The sequence below is a fragment of the Piliocolobus tephrosceles genome, chromosome 12, assembly GCF_002776525.5.
Source record: "Piliocolobus tephrosceles isolate RC106 chromosome 12, ASM277652v3, whole genome shotgun sequence".
NCBI lineage: Eukaryota > Metazoa > Chordata > Mammalia > Primates > Cercopithecidae > Piliocolobus > Piliocolobus tephrosceles.
In genome coordinates, this window is record NC_045445.1 from 6,587,579 (window position 1) to 6,611,233 (window position 23,655).

Genomic DNA, 23,655 nt, shown 5'->3' on the forward strand with positions numbered 1-23,655 from the left:
GAACAAGCCTCACTGCCTTGCTCTTGACCTTAAAGGGAATGCTTCTAAATTTTCTCCATTAAATATTTTTATTTTGGCTTACTTTTATAAGGTCAGGGGAGTTCCCTTCCATTTCTAGTGTACTGAGTTCTTTAAATCTGAAATAATCGTTGATATCTATCCATTGCTTTCTTCTATACCTTTTCAGAAAATTACGTAATTTTTCTCCTTTGTTTCTTTAATGTAATTATACTCCTGCACATTCCAGCAGTGAAACATCCTTGAACTCCCAGAATAAAGTCTACCTAGTACATTGTGAGATTATAGATAGGTAGGTAGATAGAAAGACAGACTTGTAAGATTTTTATACCTATGTCTGTAAGTTAAATTGGCCTCTGTCACTTTTTTCTTGCACTGCCTTTGGCTGGTTGTGATATCTATAGCATATTAGTTTCATAAACATGACGAGCAGCTTTTTCTGTTCTTCTACTCTGTAGAACAACGTACATAAGATTGGGATTATTTGTTCTGAAATTTCAGTAAAATTCACCTGAAAAAATTGGGGTCTGACCCTAAGAACAAGTAGGGGAAAGTAAAGATTGCAAAAAGAAACCTTTACCCTAACCACTCCACCATACGTAGGCCCTATCTTGTACATTTCCCTTCATATACTGGCCCTGCCCAAAGATCTTTGAAAAACTTTAAATTATTGGACTTCTAGACTTTTCGTTGCTGTTTGACACCAAGTTCCATTAACTCCCCTATCACTCTTTTGGCATTGGCAGAGGGGAATGTGGGAGAGGGAGCTATATATAATAACTTAATTTGCCAAATATGACAATTTCTGTTCAATATGACCCGGTTTGCTGATTTAAAGTAACTTTGCAAGAGGAAACATAGGCCTTTAAAAATTTTGTCAATTGCCTTCCTTTGCTCTTACAGCACATTCAGACATTCTTTGCCTTTCCGATGTCATCTCTCTTTCCTGTATGCTCAAAATTCCTTAGAACTTTGGAAAATGTTTCCCTGCTCTACCCACTACAATGAATGTTAGGCACCTCTCCTCTCTGCTCCCATAGCAGTGATCTGTTTCTAAGTCTAAGGCACTGTTGACAAATGTCTGCCTCATTAGATTGCAAGCTTCTTAAAAAGGACTGTGGCTGTTTTTACCCCCTCCCAGTATTTAACACAGTGTCTAACATAAAGTAGGAGGCTGTTAAATTGTGTTGAATCATTAACGTAATTACAGAGAATGTTATGAACTAACAGTATGTCATAACAACCCAACACACACTGTCTTGATTATTTTCAGAGAACTTTAGGAGAAGACAGGCAACTATTTTTTTTTTCTTATCATTTGGGCCAACATCACTCAAGTAGTGTGTACAAGCTATGAGTAGAAGGATTTAGGAATCCTGACTACCAAGCAATAGACCTACCCATTAGAGCTCTACCCCTCATACTTCCCCTTACCTGTCAAGTCATAGTTTCAATGCATTTGTAACACTATTCTCAACTTTTAAATTTCAAAGAGTCATTTCTGCCTATTTATTCTGCCTTCACCTACTGTATCCTGCCAGTAAGTGGGCAGTGACTTTGTGGTTCTGTCCTCATGATGCAAATAGCCAGGCTTGGCTATGCAAGAGATTATAATGCATCAAATTAAAATGAGCCTCAATTAGGCAGCAAGCACATACGCAAAATGTAGAGTTCATGAGAGCAGAAATATTTGTCCATTTTGCCCACTGCTCTATCCCCGATACATAGAACAGTGACTGACAAAAAGCAAGGGCTCTGTAAGTATTGAAAGAATGAATGAATGAATGAATTGCTGAGTATAGTGTTCTGATAGTACTATAAACAGTGCATTCTGCTTTATATATGCACTCCTGCAAAACTGAAGCCAATGAAATATTTAAGTAGAGTTTATTATTCACGATACACCTTGATATCCCTTGTTAGGCACTGTATCAATCCTATGAGCTAACCTATTTTTTAAGGCTGGCTTCCTGAGTATGCAACTTATGCAATCACATAGCATCTAGTTCTTAGAAGGTCCCATGCTTGGTTTAATGCTCTGCTGTTGCTATCTTGAAATAGAGCCCTATATTTTCATTTTGCTCTAGGTTCCACACGTCAAACAGCCAGTCCTGCTAGTCCTGAATACCTTTCCATTTGAGTTTGGCACCCTTGAAGTTATATATATATATACACACACACATATATATATATAATACACATACATACTTACCCTACTGATATCTGTACAGCTTGCTCCCTTACTTCCTGAGATTCTCACTCAAATATCATATTCTCAGTAAGGCCTACTCTGGCCACCTTATGTAAAACTACAAACTTCCCTCACACTCCCTAGTACTTTTCCCTGCTTTATTTTTTTCCTCCTTAGCACACGTTATCTAACATACTATGTATTTTACTGATTGATTTTGTTTCTTTTCTGGATACTTCACTAGAATGTAAACTCTATAAGGGCAGATATTTTTGTATTTTTTTTTTTTACTTCTGTCTCCCCAGTACTACAGTACCTTGCACATATTGTTGAATAAATGAATAAATGACCACATTATTTTCATTTGCATCCAAGCGAGTTGCACTAAATGTGCATTTCAGTTACATTGAAAAATTTAGACTCCTGATTCAAAAGGGTATCTGCAACAGATCTCCTTCTGTCTGGTGTCTATCAAACATCTCAACAGCTTCTTCAGAAGATAATCATACTGCTATCTTGATAAATCTTGCAATGCACACGTTGTGGATCTTACCTTCAGCAAGCATTTTCAATTGTGGGGCTTTGTGCTTTGTTGGCTCAAATGACACCTCCTACAACAGAGCACCTATGGAGATGTGTACATTTCCCAGGCATGGTGCCTTTATGAACCTCCATTTGACAAGAACTCTTTTATTCTCATTATATCTGCAAGCTTTGGATCTATCCAAAGTTTTTGTAATAAGAGCTTTTTCTTTTCTGATCACCAAAAACCAAGACTTCTTCCCTCAAAATTGCAATCTATTCATATCATAACTGAATCCTGAGAAACTTGAGTGTCCTCCCCTTTCAGTTCTTCTCATTCTCCAAGCGACTACTAGTCTGGGCAAGGTGCCCCTGTTAAGTGCTCCCATAGACTTGATACTCTTTTTATCATAGCCCTGCCATTACTTCCTTACCTGGCTTCCCCTCCAGCTATACCGTGAGCTCCATCAAGGTAGGGCCAAGTCTGTCTTGCTCATGACTCTATCTCCAAGCACACAGAGTGCATGGCACATAACAGGAACTCAATAAATGTTTGCCAAATGAATGAGTAACAAGCCCAGGTAAACTTGAGTCTCACATATTTCAAAAGAAAAAAGTGAATCATAGGACATAATTTTAAAAAATAAGCATAATAAATTCATATATATCACAGAACGCAATTATTTAAAAAGAAAACACAAGATAACGGTATTTAGCACTAGTGAAATTATGATTTTTTTTTCCTTTATCCTATATTTTCTTCTTTACCAAATTTCCTATAATAAGTGTATTTTACTTTTATAGTGGGAAAAGTAACACTATAAATTATCAAATAAAAACTCTACAAATTATCTTCACCTCTTTTCCTCAAAATAAACGAAGTATCATACACTGCAACATATGATCACTGAGGTTTTTCTCTCTGCTTGCTGACAGTGAATAACAATATGGAACATATGTCTTATTTAGTACCAACAGAAGTATACCTTGATACAATAACCCAAGTTGCAAAAATCATGTAACCTTTTAGGATCTGAAATGCTACCAATGTTTTAGGCATGTTTTTAAAGATTCTGTAGGAACCGTATTTAATAAAAAGAATTCAGATTCTGGTTTGATGCATGAAAACAGAACTCAATTTTATTTCATGTTTGAAAGTAAACACGACAAAAATAAAAACCAATTTTTAACTTTTCAAAATGCTCCACGAGGTTTTGATGGCTGAGACAGTCCCCTCTGCTCTGAATGGTTTGTGTTGTCTCAAGGGGAAAATAATGCTATGGGAGAAAAGTAAAGTGGGGTTAAACAACTTGAAAAGACTAGTATTCATACATCACACTTTGTCATAAAAGGAAGTCCCTGCAACAAAATTATCAAATTCTTTATAGTGAATATTATGATTAACTTATGTATTTTCAGTTTGCCAGTACATCATCTTCTGTTACTGTGAGGCATACATATAAAATAGATTAGAGCAAATATCATTAGAGAGATAATTTCTGAATAACAAAGTTAACTTCCATGTCTCAGTGAATGGTCCACAGAAACCAAGTTTTGTTAGTCTAGTTATAATGTTATATATGTATATATGTGTGTGTACATGTGTACATATGCACACATGTATTGCATCAAACTGATACAAGGTAATACATTCATATGAATAATACAAGGCATTATTATAGTAACATATATTTATGTGTTAGCTTAAGTAAATATGTATCAAATATACATATATGATACCTTATATAAAGATTTTCTTTTTTTTCTTCTGAGATAAATTGCTTTTCCTATTCATCAAATCAACCTTCTCATTCTGAAGATTGGTGAAATGAAGCCCAGGAAAGTTAAAGGACTTGCTCAAGCATACACTGTAAATAATGGCGGAACTGGGACTAAAGCCAGAGTCTCCTGACATGGAATTCAATGGTCTGTTATTCCATTCCTTTGCCTCTCTGTAACTTAACACCTTAATTTTGGGTAGTGCATTGCAATTTTCAAAACATTTTCACATACATTATATTAAGTTACACAAAAAATCTAAGATGATGATATTAAGGAACTGAAAGGTTAATTTCACTGCCTATGGAAACACTACTAGCTAATGACCTGGGTCTCCTTACTCCCAGTCCCTGAGATACAGCTTTGTTTCTCACCAACCATTTTATTCTTACTTGGTCCTTCACAGTTATTTTGGGAGGAGGAGACCCAAGTCAAGGCTAGGGGTCTATAAGCCTGTACAAGTGTAACTTGTACAAAGTAGTCCCTAGTATATGATTCTGGGATCCCTCTCTCAACTTCTTCTAACACTACATCATGCAGGTTTGAAGAACAGGTAGCTGAGACTAACAGGTAAGATCCAGGATTCAATCTCAGCTCTGTCAGACTCCTAAGGCCATGCTCCTTCCACTGGATATGTGATGTGGTCACATATGAGGACTGCGGCCTTCATTATTTACCAAGGGTGTCTATCAGGGAGCCATAGACTCAGAGTGGGCAGGTTCAACTTCTTTTCTCCCTCTGAAAAGCTGACCTGTGTATACCATATAATGTGGCACTCAAAACAATTTGGCACATTTCTTATCCATTTTCCTACCATCTCAATATCTCTAGTGATAAATATTTGTTCAGAAGCTGCCCCTCCTGTGATGCAAACATTTGTGTGGTTAAAAAAATGTTTCAGTCAAACCAAGATGATGGTAGAAATATAAAGCTAACAAGAATCAGAGATTGAGCACTTCAACTTTATATCCTATTGTCAATTACCTTTGGTCTCTTGCTACTCTTCACCATGTCCCTCATCTCCTCTTGCTGCTCTCTGTAACATTCTAGACTTCTTTCGTTTCCTTCTTTGTTTCTTCAAACCCGTTATAACTCTGCTGACCTTCGTTCGTAAATACTCGGCCCATTTGCTGTAACATAAGAAGTTCAAGTGAAACCTTATTTCTCATTAGTGACAGAATAATAATGGGAGGTTATAAGGAAAAAAAAATTTGCCCAGATAACTATACTCTCCCATTTGATATTTTTAACTCATCAGATTTAATAAATCTGATAGAAACTATTCCACTTCACTTGCTCATATTGATCATCATAACCATCACTATTATTCTCTATACAGCCATTTTGATTATGTGACCTTTTGTAACAGAAATGCTCTCCCACTTCCCTGTGCTGACATCAATGTTACCCACTCTTTAACAGTAAGCTTAGATATTATCTTGTCTAGGAAACCTTCTCTTCCACTCCTGGTTTAGAGGGATTCCTTCCTCCTATGAACTTCAAATCCTCATAGTAATGGCTCACATTATATTAGCATTGACAATTTTCAAAGCACTTTCACTTACTCCTGTTGTCATTGGGTACACAATCCCGTACCTCCTTGTATTTGTGTGGACATTTGGTAAAGGGGCACTTGAGAGGATACCACATGCCAAGAACTTCACTAAGTGCTTTATATACTTTCTCATTAAATCCTCACAACAACCCTAGAAGGTGGATAGTGTGTTTCCTATTTTGCAAATGATTAAACTGGGGCTTAAAGAGGTAAGATAATTCACCCAAGGTCACAGATAACTAGTAATGGAGATGCTAGAATTTAAAGGTAGGTCTGTTTGACTCTAAAGTACAAGCTTTTTCCATTAGACCACTTTGTATGACAAACTTCCTATGTGCCAAGGCCTGTATATAAGTATGTCATGTGCATGATCTCATTTAATCTTCATAACGACTTGATGAGGCAGGTATTGTTTCTATCATTCCCATTTTTCATATGGGAAACTGAGGCACCAAGAGGGAAAGTAACTTGCCGAGGTCACCAAACTACTCAGTAGTAGAAGCAGGATTCAAATCCAGATCTACCTAAATCTAAAGTACAATCTCTCTCCTACTACACTAACCTGTCTCATTCTCTCCTCAAAGCTTGTAAATTCCTTCAGACTGGACCCTTACCTTATCACTTTTTATATCCCACAGAGGAAATGGAAATGTTTGTTGATTTTTATCAAGAAATGTTTGTTGATTTTTATGCTTATAGGGCTTTTACTTTCTAAAGAACTAAACATAAGCCAAGAAGAAAAAAAATAGTAATGTTCATGGCAGAGTTAAGCAAAGAGAAAAATCCAAAGATAGAAAAAAAAGAGAGAAAGATTTGCACACAATATTATGAAGAGGTAATGACAGATAAATAATCCTATCCTCAGCTCAAGCTAGGCAGCATACAGAAGAAGATACAAGGACCTTGTAAGTGCTACTTAGCTGTACAGAAAAACAAGGTTCTGAGCATGTGGGTCCCAGAGATACATAAGTGTGCCTTTGAAATTATGACTTTGAAGACAATACTAACTTTTCTACCTTAAAACTGTATTACTGGGTTGACACTGAGCTCCACTAGGTTAGACAAATATGGAGCAAAGAAATTATTTCCCAATTTATCATCAAAATGTCTCCTGGCATAAATGAAATGGTGAGTGAAGGCAAAAAATATATTTATATGATTTATCTATGGCCTGTTTATGTTGCCATGTTGTTACCTGCAGTCTAAAAAAATAATAAGTGAAACAACTACACAGTTCTCAGTCCCTTGGGGCCAGATGTGTTTGAGAATGCAGATTCTTTTGGATTTTAGAAAGGTAATATGACATGATATATTGAATATTACATGACATTCCCAGGGGGTCTGGGGTAGCATCTCATAATCAAACACAGTAACATCTCTGCAACAAAATATATGAATATTCACTCTAAGAATTAAATAATGACTAGAAGGAATCTCAGCCCAGATTTGTCACAAAATGAATAAAACAAAATGTTTAGGTTTGCAGAAATTTTTGAATTTCAGGATTTTAGAGAAGAAACTGAGAACTTATGCTTTTCTCTAATGCTGTGACGTCAATATATCCTATTTTATATAATTAAAATGACTATGTCTTCTTTATCCACAGATTTTATTTTAAATTTGGTCATGTACATTTCACCTTAATTATCAACATAAAAGCAACACGGCCTTATTATTTCAAAACCGGCCTAGGTTTCAGAGGACTTGATTTTTGTTCAGCCTCATCACTAACTGGCTATATGACTAACATTTACTACTGAGATCCAAGGTTAGCTATTCTACCTAATATCCAGTGAAAATGCCCAAGGGAGAGAGTAGGAGTGAAATGATTTTTCAGTGTACAAGAGGTGATTTTCTTCTTTTCGTATGAAGTGTTATATATCATGGCCAGCATACTCACACTGAAAAGGTCAATTTCTTGCACATTCACTCACTGATGTATTTGCTCATTTATTAAATAAACATTATTCTAAGTACTAGAGACATAAACATGAATAAGATATGGTACCTGTCCTTGAGGAGCTTAAAATTTAGAAGGGAAAGTAGATATACAAACAATATTACATTGAGATAAGTTCAAGTAGAGGTAATCAGAGATTGGTAGAAGGCAGACAAGAAGCCTGACCCAATGTGTGCAGGAGGTTTGGAGTAAGCTTCCTAGAAGAGATGACATCTAAGGTGAGACCTGCAGCCTGAGTAGAGAGAGCCAGATAAAGAAAAGTGGAGGTGGGGAGATGCATAAGAGCACTTCAGTCAGCAGATACACTTTATGAGAATCAGAGTGGCAAGGTGGCATGTTGTTTGTAAACATCAAGTAGAGTGGCATGGCTGGAAATGTTAAGTGAGCTCACTGGAAATTTCTAATGACACAGATCCACATAGTTGTGGGACATTTTTTTTTCTTCTAAAAATTCCCAGGAGCCTAGATCTAAGAGCAGAGAAGTGGTATGGATTCAGTTTCAACGAAACAAGGGGACTGGAAACAAGAATGGATTAAAGTACTAGACAATGGGATCCAGGCTGGATTTTAAAAAAAAAGCAGATGATGTTAGGAAGATGGCAGACCAGGAGAAAAAGGAGAGTTAAAGAGGCTGGAGGCCTCAATAAGTTAAATAACAGGTCCAGCAAAAATAAAGCAGAGAAAAAGCTAGAGGACAAGGAACCTATGGTCAAAGAATAGGATTTTGAACTTTAAGATTTCAGAGATTCAGAGGTTCAGTTTTAGTGAATAACAATGTTCAAGATGTGGGCATGAAACTGGGTGGCCAACGATGAGTAAAGGGGCAATTCCTCAGAATTGAGTACATCAGGGAACTCTGAGGCTAGGGGCTCAAAGAAACAAAAACATACATCACTGAAGAAATTTGTTGGGTGTTTTGGAACCTCCAGAGTTTAACATAACTGATTAGAAAGAAAGAAATGGCCCGAGGACAGAGCAAGATGGCAGAATAGAAGACTCTAACAATTATCCCCATCCTACTCCACCATAGGAACAACAAATTTAACAACTATCTACACAGAAAAAAAAAAAAAAAAAAAAAGCACCTTCATCTTCATAACAATCAAAAATCAGGGGAGCACTCAGAGTACTTGCTTTTACCTTCATATAGCTGAAAGAAGTACTGACGAAAGTACGAAAGACAGTCTTGAATTGCCCATGCCACCTCTCCCCTATCCCCCAGCAGTGGCTGCATGGCACAGAAAGAGAATCTGTGCACTTGGGAGAGAAAGAGTGCAGCAATTGTGAGACATTACACTGAACTCAGAGCTGACCTGTCAAAGCAGAAAGCAAAACCAGGCTGAACTCAGCTGATGCCCACTCACAGGGGGACTATTTAAACCAGACCTAGCCAGAGGGGAACCACCCATCCCAGTGGTCAGGATTGAATCTGGCAAGCCTTGCCACTGTGGGCCAAAAGTTCACTGCAGCCCTCAATAATCTTGAAAGGCAGTCTAGGCCACAAGGACTGCAATCCTTAGGTGAGTCCTAGTGCTGAATTGGGCTAAGAATCAGTGGATTTAGGAGGCACACAACCTACTAACACACTAGCCAGGGTGCCTAAGGGAATGCTGGTGCCACCCCACCCCTAACTCCAGGCTGCAAAACTCACAGCTCCAAAAGAGACTCCTTCCATCTGTTTCAGAAGAGGAGGGGGAAGAGTGAAGATGACTTTGTCTTACATCTTGGATATCAGCTCAGCCACACTAGGAAAGGGCACCAGTCAGAGTCAAGAGGTCCCCTTTTCAGGCCCTAGCTCACAGATGACAGTTCTAGATATACCCTGAACCAGGAGAGAATCTAGTGCCTTAAAGGGAAGGATCCAGTCCTGGCAGGATCTGCTGACTGAAAAGCTCTTGGGCCCTGAATAACAAGCAGTGATAACTAGGTAATATGCTGTGAGCCTTGGGTGAGACTTTGAGACTTGCTGAATGCAGGTATGACTCAGCACATCCTCAGCTGTTGTGGCTACAGGGAGAGACTCCTGCTTGAGAAAAGCAGTGGGAAAACTAAAGGGAACTTTGTCTTGAACCTTAATTACCAGCTTAGTCACAGGGGAGTAGAGCACCAAGTGGGCTTTTAGGGTACCCAATCCTGGGCCCTGGCTGTTGGATGGCATTTCTGGACCTGCCCTGGGCCAGAGGGGAGCCCACTGCCCTGAAGGGTGGTGAGTTTCAGGCCAGGTAACATTCACAAGCAGACAGAAGAGCCCTTGGGCTTTAAGAGAACATTGGCAGTACTCCCAGTGGGCCTGCAGTAGTGGTTGCCACAAGGTAGGGCTTTTCCACCTGTAGAAAGGGGAAGAAACAGTGAAAAGAACTGCATCTTGTGGTGAGTGCCAGATCACCTGCAGTACAACAGAATACTAGGTATATTTCTAAGATTTTGACTCTAGTTCTTGGCTCCTGGAAAGTACCGTTGGACATGCCTGGGGCCTGCAAGAACTCACCACCCTGAAGGAAAGGATACAAGGCTGGCTGGCTTTGCCACCTGCTGTTTGTAGAGTCCCAGTGCCTTGAGCGAACATAGCCAGGTAGTGATTACAGTGAGCCTTGGATAAGACCTAGTGCTGTGCTGGCTTAAGGTCTGACCTAGTGCTGTCCCAGTGGTGGTGGCCTCAGTGGCGTTTGGGTCACCTCACCCCAAAGCTCCAGGCAGCTCAGCCCAGAGAGAGAGATTCCATTTGATTGGGGAAAAGGAAAGGATGAGAACTAGAGCCTCTGATGGTAATCCAGGGAATTATTCTGTTTTTTATCCAAGACCATTAAGGCAGTACCTCTACAAGTCTGCAAGAGCCACAGTGTCACTGGATTTGGTATGCCTCCTAATGCAAATACAGCTTAGATCACAACACTCAAGTCCCTTAGAACACCTGGAAAGCTGTCCAAAGAAAGATAGGTACACACAAGCCCAGATAGTGAACAGTACAATGAACACCTAACTCTTCAATGCCCAGACACAGACGAACATTCACAAGCATCAAGACCATCCAGGAAAATGTGAAATCACCAAATGAACTAAATAAGGCACCAGAGACTAATCCTGGAGAAACAGAGACATAGTACCTTTCAGACAAAGAATTCAAAATAGCTGTTTTGAGGAAACACAAAGAAATTCAACAGAACCCAGAATAAGGAATGCAGAATTATATCAGATAAACTGAACAAAGAGGTTGAAATAATTAAAAATAATCAGGCAGAAATTCTGGAGTTAAAAATGCAACTGACATACTGAAGAATGCATCAGAGTTTTTTAATAGCAGATTGATCAAGTAGAATAAACAATTAGTGACCTTGAAGATAGGCTATTTTAAAATACATTAAGAGCATTTAAAATGGTCAGAGGAGACAAAAGAAAAAAGAATAAAGAAAACAATGAAACATGCCTACAACATCTAGAAAATAGTCTCAAAAGGGCAACTCTAAGAGTTAGTGGCCTTATAAAGGAGGTAGAGAAGGTGATAGAGGTAAAAGTTTGTTCAAAGCAATAATAACACAGGATGTCCCAAATCTAGACAAAGATATCAATATACAAGTACAAGAAGGTTATAGAATACCAGGTAGATTTAACCAAAAGAAGATTACCTCAAGGCATTTAATGATCAAACTCCCAAAGGTCAAGGATGAACAACGGATCCTAAAAGCACTAAGAGAAAAGAAACAAATAACACACAAAGGAGCCCCAGTCAGTCTGGCAGCAGAGTTACCAGCAGAAACCTTATGGTCAAGAGAGAGTGGCATGATATATATAAGGTGCTGAAGGAAAAATAAGACATACTACTCTTTCACCCTAGAATAGTATGTCCAACGAAAATATCTTTCAAACATGAAGAAAAATACTTTCCCAGACAAACAAAAGCTGGGGGATTTCATCAATACCAGATATGTCCTACAAATGCTAAATTGAATACTTTGACGAGAAAGAAAAGGATGTTAATGACCAATAATAAATCATGTGAAGGCACAAAACTCACCGGTAACAATAAGTATATAGAAAACCACAAAATATTGTAACAATATAACTTTGTTGTATAAACTACTCTTAAGTGGAAAGACTAAAAGACGAACCAATCAAAAATATTAACTGCAACAGCTCTTCACAACATAGACTACTATAAGATATAAACAGAAACAACAAAAAGTTTAGAAGCTGGGGGATGAAGCTATGATGTAAAGTTTTTATTAGTTTCCTTTTTGCTTATTTGTTTATGCAAACAACGTTATGTTGTTATCAGCTTAAAATAATAGATTATTAGATAGTATTTGCAAGCCTCATGGTAACCTCTAATCAAAAAACATACAATGGATTCACAGAAAATAAAAAGCAAGAAACTAAATCATATCACCAGAGAAAATCACCTTCGCTAGAGGAAGACAGGAAGGAAGGAAAGTAGAAGGAGAAGACCACAAGGCCACCAGAAAACAAATAACAAAATGGCAGAAGTAAGTCATTATTTACCAATAATAACACTGAATATAAATGGACTATACTCTCCGATCAAAAGACATGGAGTGGCTGAATAGATATAAAGACGAGACCCAATCATCAGTTGCCTACAAGAAACACCCTTCACCTAAAAAGACACATATGGATTGAAAATAAAGGAATGAAAAAAATACATTCCATACCAATGGAAACCAAGACAGAGTAGGGGTAGCTATACTTACATCAGAAAAAAATATATTTCAAAACAAAACTATATGAAGAAACACAGTTCACCCATAAAGACACATATAGACTGAAAATAAAGGAATGAAAAAAGACATTCCATACCAATGGAATCATCAGTTGCCTACAAGAAACACACTTCACCTAAAAAGACACATATAGATTGAAAACAAAAGAACAAAAAAAAGACATTCCATACCAATGGGAACCAAGACAGAGCAGGAGTAGCTATACTTACATCAGAAAAAATACATTTCAAAACAAAACTATATGAAGAGACAAAGACAGTCACCACATAATGATAGAGGTCAATTCAGCAATGGAATATAGCAATTGTAAATATATGTGCACCCAACACTGGAGCACCCAGATACATAAAGCAAATAGTATTACAGCTAAAGATAGAGATAGACCCCAGTACAATAATAGCTAGTGACTTCAATACCCTACTGTCAGCACTGGACAGATCTTCCAGACAGAAAATGAACAAAGTAACAGCAGACTTAATCCGCACTGTACACCAAATAGACCTAATAGATATTTAGAGAAAACTTCATACAATGGCTACAGAATACACCTTCTTTCCCCAGCACATGAATTATCCTCAAGGATAGACTGTGTGTTAGGTCACAAAGCAAGCCTTAAAACATTGAAAAAATTAAAACGATAACAAGCATCTTCTCTCACCACAATGGAATAAAACTAGAAATCAATAACAAGAGGAAATTTGGAAACTATACAAACACATGGAAATTAAACAATATGTTCCTGAATAGCCAATGAATCAATGAAGTGATTAAGAAGGAAATTAAAACACTTCTTGAAACAACTGATAATGGACACATGATATACCAAAACCTGGGATACAACAGAAGCAGTACTCAGAGGGAAGATTATAGCTATAAGTACCTATATTAAAAAGAGGAAAAACTTCATATAAACAGCCTAATGATACATCTTAAATAACCAGAAAAGCAAAATCAAACCAAACCCACAATTAGGAGAACAAAATAATAAAGATGAGAGCAGAAATAAATAAATTTGAAATGAAGAAAACAATACAAAAGATTAATGAAACAAAAAGTTGTTTTGTAAGAAAGATGAATAAAACTCACAAACCTTTTGCCAGACTAAGCAAACAAGAGAGAATACCCAAATAAGTAAAATCAGAGATAAAAAAGAAGGCATTGTAACTGATACCATAGAAATTCAAAGGTCAATAGTGGCTACTCTGAGCAACTATATGCCAATAAATTGGAAAATCTAGAAGAAATGGAAAAATGTCTAGACACATACAACCTAACAAAATTGAACCAGGAAGAAATCCAAAACCTGAGCAGACAAATAACAAGTAATGAGAGCAAAGCTATAATAAAACTCTCCCAGTAAAGAAAAGCCCAGGACCCACGGGCTGGGCACGTTGGCTTCTGTGTGTAATCCCAGCACTTTGGGAGGCCAAGGCAGGTGGATTCCTTGAGCTTAGGAGTTTGAGACCAGCCTGGACAACATGGTGACACTTTGTCTCTACCAAATATACAAAAATTAGTTGGGTGTGGTGGCACACGCCTGTGGTCCTGGGTACTCAGGAGACTGAGGTAGGAGGATTGCTGGAGCCCAGGAAGTCGAGGCTGCAGTGAGCCATGATTGTGCCACTGCACTCCAGCCTGGATTACAGAGTGAGAACTTGTCTTAAAAAAAAAAAAATTCCCAAGTTTACTTCCATAGAAGCCATCTACATGCTAACTTTTTACCTGTACCTCTTTTACGGACAATGATTTTCTACCTTAGATACTTGTATATGTCCCTTATTAGATAGACTATGTGTTCCCTGGGAGCACAGAGCATAATCTGATTTGCTTCTTTGTCCTTCACAGCACCTAACACAAGGCCTGTAACACAGATATTACTGAAAGCATTAGAAGTTCTTGAATGTTATAATGAAATGAAATAGAGATATTTCAGGAAGATGAGTCTGGCAAGACATTGCAGGATGGATTAGAGGGGGAGTAGCTTGGGAGTCCAGGTGTATGTCCAAACTGGTTTGGCAGGTATCCTTAGTTCCTCTTCACCTAAGGCCAATGCCATACATTCCTATTTAAGAAAAAGGACCAAGAAACTTCTCTGGAACCCACCTCCTAGCCATCCTCCAAGCCCCACTTGCAGCCCCATCTCAGATAGTGTCTCTCTTCTAAGAATCTCTTGGATTAGATATATAATTATGACCTCTCAGCTCTGAAACCTGTCTTTGCTATTTAGATGCTACCCTTAGTCCCCTTTTGCCCCTCTCCTGAAGCCACTTGCCTAGAACAGTTTTAAAAAGCACTCAAGGCTGGGACTAAATTACAACAATAAAATGGGAGAAGGGGCAAATTCCAGACTCATTCCAAAGAAGAACAAAACAACAACAACAAAAAAAAAATTACAAGAAGAGTAAGTGAAAAGATTATATATTGAGGATAAATGAGAAGAAATAGTCACCAATGACTCTAAGGTTCTAGCTTGGGAAACTAAAGAAATCACTTACAGGAATGGAGAAGTGTCAAGGGGTGATGCTTTAGGAGAAAAAGAAAATGAGTTCACTTTTTCACATGTTGCATTTGAGGTGCTGATAAAACATCTAATTCACGAGCGTGACTGGAAATATGGAACAGACAGACGTGAGGATTTTAGGATTTGGATTTAAGAGTAATTTACCCAGAGACTCTTGGAATACTATGATCAGAAAATACCGTAGAAATTATCTAACTCAAGTCTCTACTATAATTTTGTTAGAAAATCAATACTCAAAGAATTTAAACACATCCATGAAACATGGCAAAAGCAGAATTGGAACACAGATCTTTTAAAATGTCTTCCTCCTATATATTTCTAATATTCTCTGATAAATGAGAGTAAGGCTTTGGGAAACAACCACATTTGGGAGAACAAAGAAAAGCAGACTGAGATGGATCAAAATTTTAAGAGAAACAATGAAATCCAAGAGGGGAAAATTTCAAGAAGGGAGCAGTCAACAGTGTACTCTGTGACAAAAACATCTAATTGAATGGGAATTGAGAAAAGGTCACTTCATTCTGCAATGAAGTTATTAGTTACTTGGCAACAGAATGTTCTTTTTAATAGTACCTACTATGCCAGAGTTCTGTAAAATGCTGTCCTTGGAGTCCTTGCAATGGGAACACCTCAGACATATGATCCGCATATAATGAGGTTCTCTTATTATTTCAGTAATTAAATTACTCTGAACAGTGTGCAAGAAGAACCAGCTTTATACGAATTTCAAACCTATAGTGACTCATGTTAGAACAGAGTTCCAGTTTGCTCACATTCTCATCTGACATGTTTTATCAAAGTTCTTAGAGGCTAGTCATACTTTTCAAAATTTATAGATTTTATTTCCTTCCTCTGAATCCAGATGTATATAATCCTAGGAACTTCAAACTTTCCAGTAGTTCACTAATTACTGCATAAAGTTTTTCAAAATAATATTACTAATTATATTGTACAGTATAATGAGACATGCAAACACGGGAAATTGAAAATGTAAACGCCTATTTTTTAAATTCAATGGGTGACGATTTTAAGGCAGTTTTTGACACATTTATTCCCAGTTCTTTACCTCTCATTGTAAGAAAATAAGTGGCACTAAGACTACTGGCATAATGAAAACCAAATTATAATACAGGGAATCATACAGCAGGATTTGTCTAAATGTAGAAATTTTCAGTAACAGCCATCTGGCAAGTAGCAACATTGAAAGTGTATGGGGGATGTGCTTTTCACATCATCTGTGTATCAGATGATCTGCAATCTTTAAAAAAAATAGACATTTTATTAGTTGAAAGAAAATACAGTTTTGTCATTTTCAGACTAAGTTCTGAATTCTGTATTAATTCAAAGTTACAAATTCAATCTGATAGGAAGAAAAAGAACATGAAAATGCACTTCATCTGAATGTAACAGGCATGGTATTATAATGTTTAAATTTTCCACCTTACCAAAGCTACAGACACACTCAAGTATCATATCATTACATAATCCACAGATGTTTAAATGGCATATACACACAGATTTAAACTTCATCTAAAAGCAGATAAAGATTAGAAACCGAATTAGAAACTGCACTTGAGACTACTGTCACTGGCTACGGTAATAGCTGTTATAAGAACAATTCAGCCACCTCCCTTTTTCTCCTCCCCTTAGAATCCCTCTTCCTTGCTTCCTTTTGTTGCTATCCACTTGATCTTTTCCTTCCTTCTCCTCTACGCAAAGGCTTAAGCCTACTAGTGGTGCTTATACCTAATGAAACTTCTGATCCCTATTAATTAGGATAAAAATAGATCTTACATAACCTTGAGGACGCAATAAATTTCAAAACACATCTTATATGTTAGTTTAATATAGTTATTATAAGTAAATTCTTAGAAAGATTTTCACTAAGGCTCTCTGCTTCCTTTTGTATGTGCACCCAGTTCAAGCCGGCTTGAGTCCTCTGTATACCAGGTTCATATCACACTAGAACTCAAGTCAACTAGAAGTAAACTAGAGATTCATTTATAGATTATTCCAGTGGAAAAATGAAGCCGTATCTGCTCAGAAATGAAATCAGTTAAGGTGTCTATAGGGAGAAGACCACCATCTGAATGTAATTAATTCTGTGAAAAGGACCCCCTCCATCTACTCCAAATCTGTCCCCCTTCAAAATCGACCTCAAACGGGACCTCTACCATGAAGCCTGACCTGCCCTCTCCGACCTAACCTGTTCTCCACTGCTTCAAAACTTTTGTAAGTTATTGCTACCATCCATTTTAGTCCTTAATTATTTTCATCTTATATTGTAATTTAAATGTGTCATACTTGGGATTTGTTTTAAGGTGGATTTAAGCTCCTTAAAATTAGGGCCTATGTCTTAAAAATTCTGTATCCTCCATTATACCTGGCACACGCAAACATTGAATGAATATGGTCAATAGGGGAAAAAATGACTTAGGTGCCAGAAACTGAAGTACATATGGCTCTGGTGCATAATTACCCTTTTCACCTACATTGCTTTTACTTCTCCCACCAACTCAAATTGCTTCACATTTTTGTTTTTTTGTTTTTGTTTTTGTTTTTGTTTTTTTTGAGATGGAGTCTCACTCTGTCGCCCAGGCTGGAGTGCAAGTGGCGTGATCTTGGCTCACTGTAACCTTCGCCTCCCGGGTTCAAGCGATTCTCCTGCCTCAGCCTCCTGAGTAGCTGGGATTACAGGTGTGTGTCACCACGCCTGGCTAATTTTTATATTTTTAGTAGAGATGGGGCTTCACCATGTTGTTCAGGCTGGTCTTGAACTCCTGACCTCGTGATCTGCCTGCCTTGGTCTCCCAAAGTGCTTCTCATTTTTTCAGCTCTCCAACTTTTGCCAGTTGTTGGCTCCTTAGGTGATCCTTAAAAAAAGGCACTGTCCAAATTGCAGAGGTTAGAGAATACCAAAATATTGTTTGTTTTGGCTTGCAACTGAAGGACAAGAGAAGAGCTATGACAGTTCTTTCTTAAAGGAATGCTCAGTTATTTAATGTTTAGACAGGATTTAGCAGGAGGAGGAGCTTAAGGGTATCTTCCAATGATGAAAGAACAAAAAAAGGTCTTCCAAAAGAGGCCCAAATCACATTACTGCAGATAGTCATAATAGCTTTTGGTACCTCTGATTTAGACAAACAACTGTGTCTGGCTTCTTTCTTTTCCTTTTTAAGCCACCACATATTGACTTTACTGCTGTGTCTATTTCTCTTTTATGGGTTATTTATTTTACCTACTCTAATATTTTATCTATCTCTTTATTCTTTGAAATGGAGAACAGAAAGTGAGTTAAGGAAATCATTCTAAGGAGATATCTTGCCCTGCAAAAGCAGACTTTGGCCTGCACTTGGCTCCTTGTTTGATATCAGGGATGGGATTTCCCCATTCTTACAAAATTATTCCCCTTGCCTCTAAAATTAGCCTACCATAATAGGCTTAAAGTGCCCATCCACTCTCAATCATTGTTCCTGGAAATTCAGCTAAGCACCAAGATGAATCTGCTGCCTGCTCCAAGGGTCATGATAGTCAGCTCAAGATGGAAGAAGGAGCATACTGCTCTTGCACAAAATAGTAAAATAAATAAATAAAACATAGTAAACCAAAACATATAGTATCCAATATATACACTTACTCACATTGTTCAAGTTTCTCAAGCAGTCTGTATTATGCAGAAAGAAGGAAATATATTAGCATCCAGAGAATAATCCTTCGGATTTCACTTTAGAGAAAAAAAAAAAAATATCCAGGGAACCTGAACACCCCCATAAAATTCCTTTGCAGCGGCATAACACAGGGACCATAATGAAGTTATCATACCAAACTTATTATCCTAGAAACTCTCTAAATTTCATGGTATATTCCTAGCCACCAATTTCTAGCAAATGTTACTTTATTGTTTATTCATGGGTTTTTTTTTTTAATAAAAAATCAACCTTTGAAGAGAAGAAGGAAGGGTCAAAAATTCCACTCCTACTGTCAATCACCTTGATGATCTTTATCCAAAGTAAGGTAATGTATACAGTCGAATTCTTCTCGCAAAATCTAAACCATATTCTGGTAACTCAACTACTACTTCCCCATTAACTTCAATAAAAACATCAAAGACGCTTAACCTTCAACAGACACCTTCTCTTTATCAGAGAATTTAAGGAGGTACTTATTCTCAGGGTAGTGACAATGCAGACCTTGCACTGCACAAACCCTAGCGTGAGTGCTTCCCTTAACCTTGTGCTCTAAGTGCCTCACTCACCTCACTCTAGTCCTGACTGTGCTCTGTATCTCTATACCCACTCTGTCCCCATAGGTGGGGAGCTATATATATATTAATATATATGTATTCTTTTAAAAAAGCTGGGAAGCATCATGCTGGTAGTCCATTGGCATTTTGTATAAGATGCTACGAAGAAATCTGTTTACCAATTGGCTTGAAGACAGATCAAGGCTTTATGACCCAACGGTAGATGATCATTAAAGAGCAATGGCAGATGACTCAATGGAAGCTAACACTTCCAGGAACTGTTCCGATTTACAGTTAATAGCCACCCCCACTGCACACACACCAAGCTTGCTACTTTATTTTTCTTTCGAACTGTGGATTTGTTTGATGAGGAAATGTACAGATACTATGCAAGAAGAAAATCTATGGAAAAATAAAATAACACACATTTTATTTTTGAGATGGATTTTCACTATTGTTGCTGAGACTGGAGTGCAGTGGCATGTTCTTGGCTCACTACAACCTCTGCCTCCCAGGTTCAAGCAATTATCCTGCCTAAGCCTCCCAAGTAGCTGGGATTACAGGTGTGCGCCACCACACTTGGCTAATTTTGTATTTTTGAAACAGAGATGGGGTTTCGCCATGTTGGCCAGGCTGGTCTCGAACTCCTGACCTCAAGTGATCCACCCGCCTCAGCCTCCCAGGTTCAAGCAATTCTCCTGCCTAAGTCTCCCAAGTAGCTGGGATTACAGGCATGTGCCACTATGCCCAGCTAATTTTGTATTTTTTTAAATAGAGATGGGGTTTCGCCATGTTGGTTAGGCTGGTCTTGAACTCCTGACCTCAAGTGATCCACCCGCCTCGGCCTCCCAAAGTGCTGGGATTACAGGCATGAGCCACCACGCCTGGCTGATAACATGCATTTTAAAAACATATTATGGCAACTCTAGTTTTAGGTTTTTCCCAAGTTACCATATTTTCAACATAAAGAACCCAAACATAATCTGTATATTTCTGAAGTATATTAATAAATATGTCTATACACAAATACTCATGTATACTTAGCAACCAGCAAATAAAAGTTTATGTTTGCCTACCTCCTCCAGAAAAGACAGCAGCAATAAATAGGCAGATATCCCAGGATGAGCAGGCTGATTGCACCAAGCCCAAACATTCGCATCATCTGTTTAGGCTCTGTTGGTTTAATTATATCCTGTTACTTTCATGACTTAAGCAAGAGAAGTAAATTCAAGTTCTTTCATAAAGTCTTTATAAAGAAACTATCAGTTAATAAAGTGAAATGAGGAGGTATTCTTATGTGACAGGTAAATATCCTTGCTACTTTATAAAGAACAGGAGTTCATGAAACGTTCTTGAAACACACTGAAGGCTACACTTTCAATATGTATCCCTTAATGAAGCCTTAACAAAATGATCCTACTCTTTTTGTACAATCATTGATTATTATGATGCATACAATATATTTCTTCCTCTGACCCTAAATAGGTTTTTTCTCTTGATCATATGTTGTACATCCTAGAGCACTTGGGGAGCATATTAATCTATGAACCATTAACTTGGTAAATAAGTAGCTTCTTAAACTATGGTCACACCACCCTGAATATGCCCCATCTCATCTGATCTTGTGAGCTAAGCAGGGTCTAGCCTGGTTAGTACTTGGATGGGAGACTGTCTGGGAATAACCAGGTGCTGCAGGCTTGCTTCCAAATTACAAAATATTAAATTAAACAAGGAATCAAGAATGCACAGGTGAAATAAGCATATTTTAGTCTTATATTCATTGGAAAATGCATTCTAATGTGATTGGGGAATTGTAAGTCATGGTTAAATTTTTTCCTCTGCAAGAACCAAATGTTGCTTCATACATAATATAAAGACCAAACTGATAAATGATTTACAAATAACATGTGACAGTGTTAAAATTGTAACATTATATTCATGATCAGCTTTTAGTTTCCAGTATTAACACTACACGTTCAACAAAAAGCCATAAATTGAATAGGGACTATATTAACTTAAGATATTATTTTGCATGCATCCTTTTTGTAGTATTTGTTAGTATTTCATGATATCAAATCCATGCATCATGAGAGCAACTGGGAATAGAGCTCCACTATCCAAATGAAGGTAACAAAAACAGATGGTGTAGTTCTCAAAACTTTGTAAAGAAAAAAATATTCAGAAGAACCTAATTCACAAACTATAGAATGAGACTAGGTGTGGTGGCTCATACCTATAAATTCCAGCACTTTGGGAGGTGAAGGCAGGAGAACTGCTGGAGCCCAAGAGTTTGAGACCAGCCTAGGAAGCCTAGGGAGATCCTGTCTCTACAAAAAAATTAAAAATTAGTCGGGCATGCTGGCGCACGCCTGTAGTCCCAACTACTCAGGAAGCTGAGGCAGGTGGATCACTTGAGCCCTGGATGTTGAGGCTGCAGTCAGCTGTGACCACGTCACCACTGCACTCCAGCCTGGGTGACAGAGTGAGACGCTATCTCAAAAAATACCCAATAAAGAAAAACTAATAAGCAGACTTTAAAAGAAACATCTAAGTCTACTGCTACATACTGAGATGTCGAAGACAAGACAAATGGGAAGAATTCTATCTAGAGGGAAAAGCTGGGCAAGGAAAAGTAAGCTAAGGCATGCCCAACCGGTATCTTCTCTCAGCCACTGAGGGTTCCATACAGCCTGGAAACTTTAGGACAACACACAGAGAGTGACAAAAGCAAAAGAAAATGTGAGACTAATTTTTGAATTACCAAAGTCACCATCTAAAGTCTAAGCAGAAATTGCTCCTCCCACCTCAGGACTTTCTAAGGAGCATTGCTCTAGAATTGGGAGTCCCATTTAAGTATTAAGCTGGAAAATCCAAATGTGAACTTATGCCATTGTGATCTGCTTATTTAATATTAAAAAATAGAAATAAATGAAAGAGGAAGAACTCACCATCTCTTAATGGAGCAAAACATTTGAAGCTCATGCTCTCCAATGATGAAAAACAGCATTTGTAGCTCAAACATTCACTCTCATTAAGATCTTCCAGCTCATTACAAGGCTTTACCACCTGATTTTTGCTCAGAATGCAAGCTTTTAGAAACAGAAATTTAAGAAACAGAATTCAGCATGGTTAATTAGCACTTTCCCTAATTAAATAATTACTGCAAGACAAAGAAGAAAAGCAAGCATTGAATGGCATATGCAGCTAGTGGTGGGTGCTAAAAGAAAATAAGACCAGCTAAAAGTTACCACTAAGTTATTTAATATCACATTTTCAAATCTAGGTGAACTGCAGAAAATTACAAGTTGTTAAAAAATCATTGGTAAGATAGTTTAAAAGGACAATAAATCATGAGTGCTGGTGATGCAAATATAACACAGAAGGAACTAAATAACAACAGGTCAAATGCTTTTAAAACTAACCCCTTGTTAAAACGATCCCACCTATATCCTCTGACTTAACGTTACTAAGCTACAGAAACTCACTGAATGCATCAACGAGAATGAATGTAAGTAAAAATTACATAGTTCGCTGCTAGTGACTAAAGTGATACACTGGTATTGACCTACTTTGTGTGAACACTTACCATATTGGCACTACAATATATTTTAAGATTATTTGTTTCACCCTTAAATTATGACTCTATAATTTTAAACAGGCAATGATTTATGGCATTAACACCAAGATTCACATGCAACTGCAATAAATTCATACATACCTGAATCTAAAAGACTTGCAAGCTCAAATAGTTTATTTTCTATAATATCCTGCTTTATAAGAGAAACAAATACAAACTAAAAAGCACGATATCAGATTTTCATTCAAAACGAAAAACCTCCACAGTATGTCTATGTGTTAAGGCCAGAATAGATTCGGTTCCATCTCTTATACTATCAACGATTACAAACTTAAAAGTAGTAACTGATATTTTATAATCACTAAAGCACTTCAACATCAGCAAAGAACAATATAATTGTTTTATGCAAATTTTAATCTCAGTATACTTTACTACATTCCTCTTTTTTAAAGATTGGCAATTGCTGAAGCCAAGGTAAAAATAATAATGTCTACCATTCTTTGGGGGAAAATTTTTGCAATCTACTCATCTGACAAAGGGCTAATATCCAGAA

At 37.5% G+C, this 23,655-nt stretch overlaps 1 non-coding gene across 1 annotated transcript; it reads right to left on the bottom strand.

Annotated features, from left to right (window-relative positions):
* Positions 1-3,844: 3,844 nt before the first annotated feature.
* LOC111536354 lies at positions 3,845-22,639 on the bottom strand. Its single transcript, XR_003308365.1, has 4 exons — positions 22,474-22,639; positions 20,602-20,698; positions 5,495-5,640; positions 3,845-4,008 (listed from the first exon to the last, which is right to left on the bottom strand). It is a non-coding gene; the product is annotated as an uncharacterized LOC111536354 (transcript).
* Positions 22,640-23,655: the final 1,016 nt, after the last annotated feature.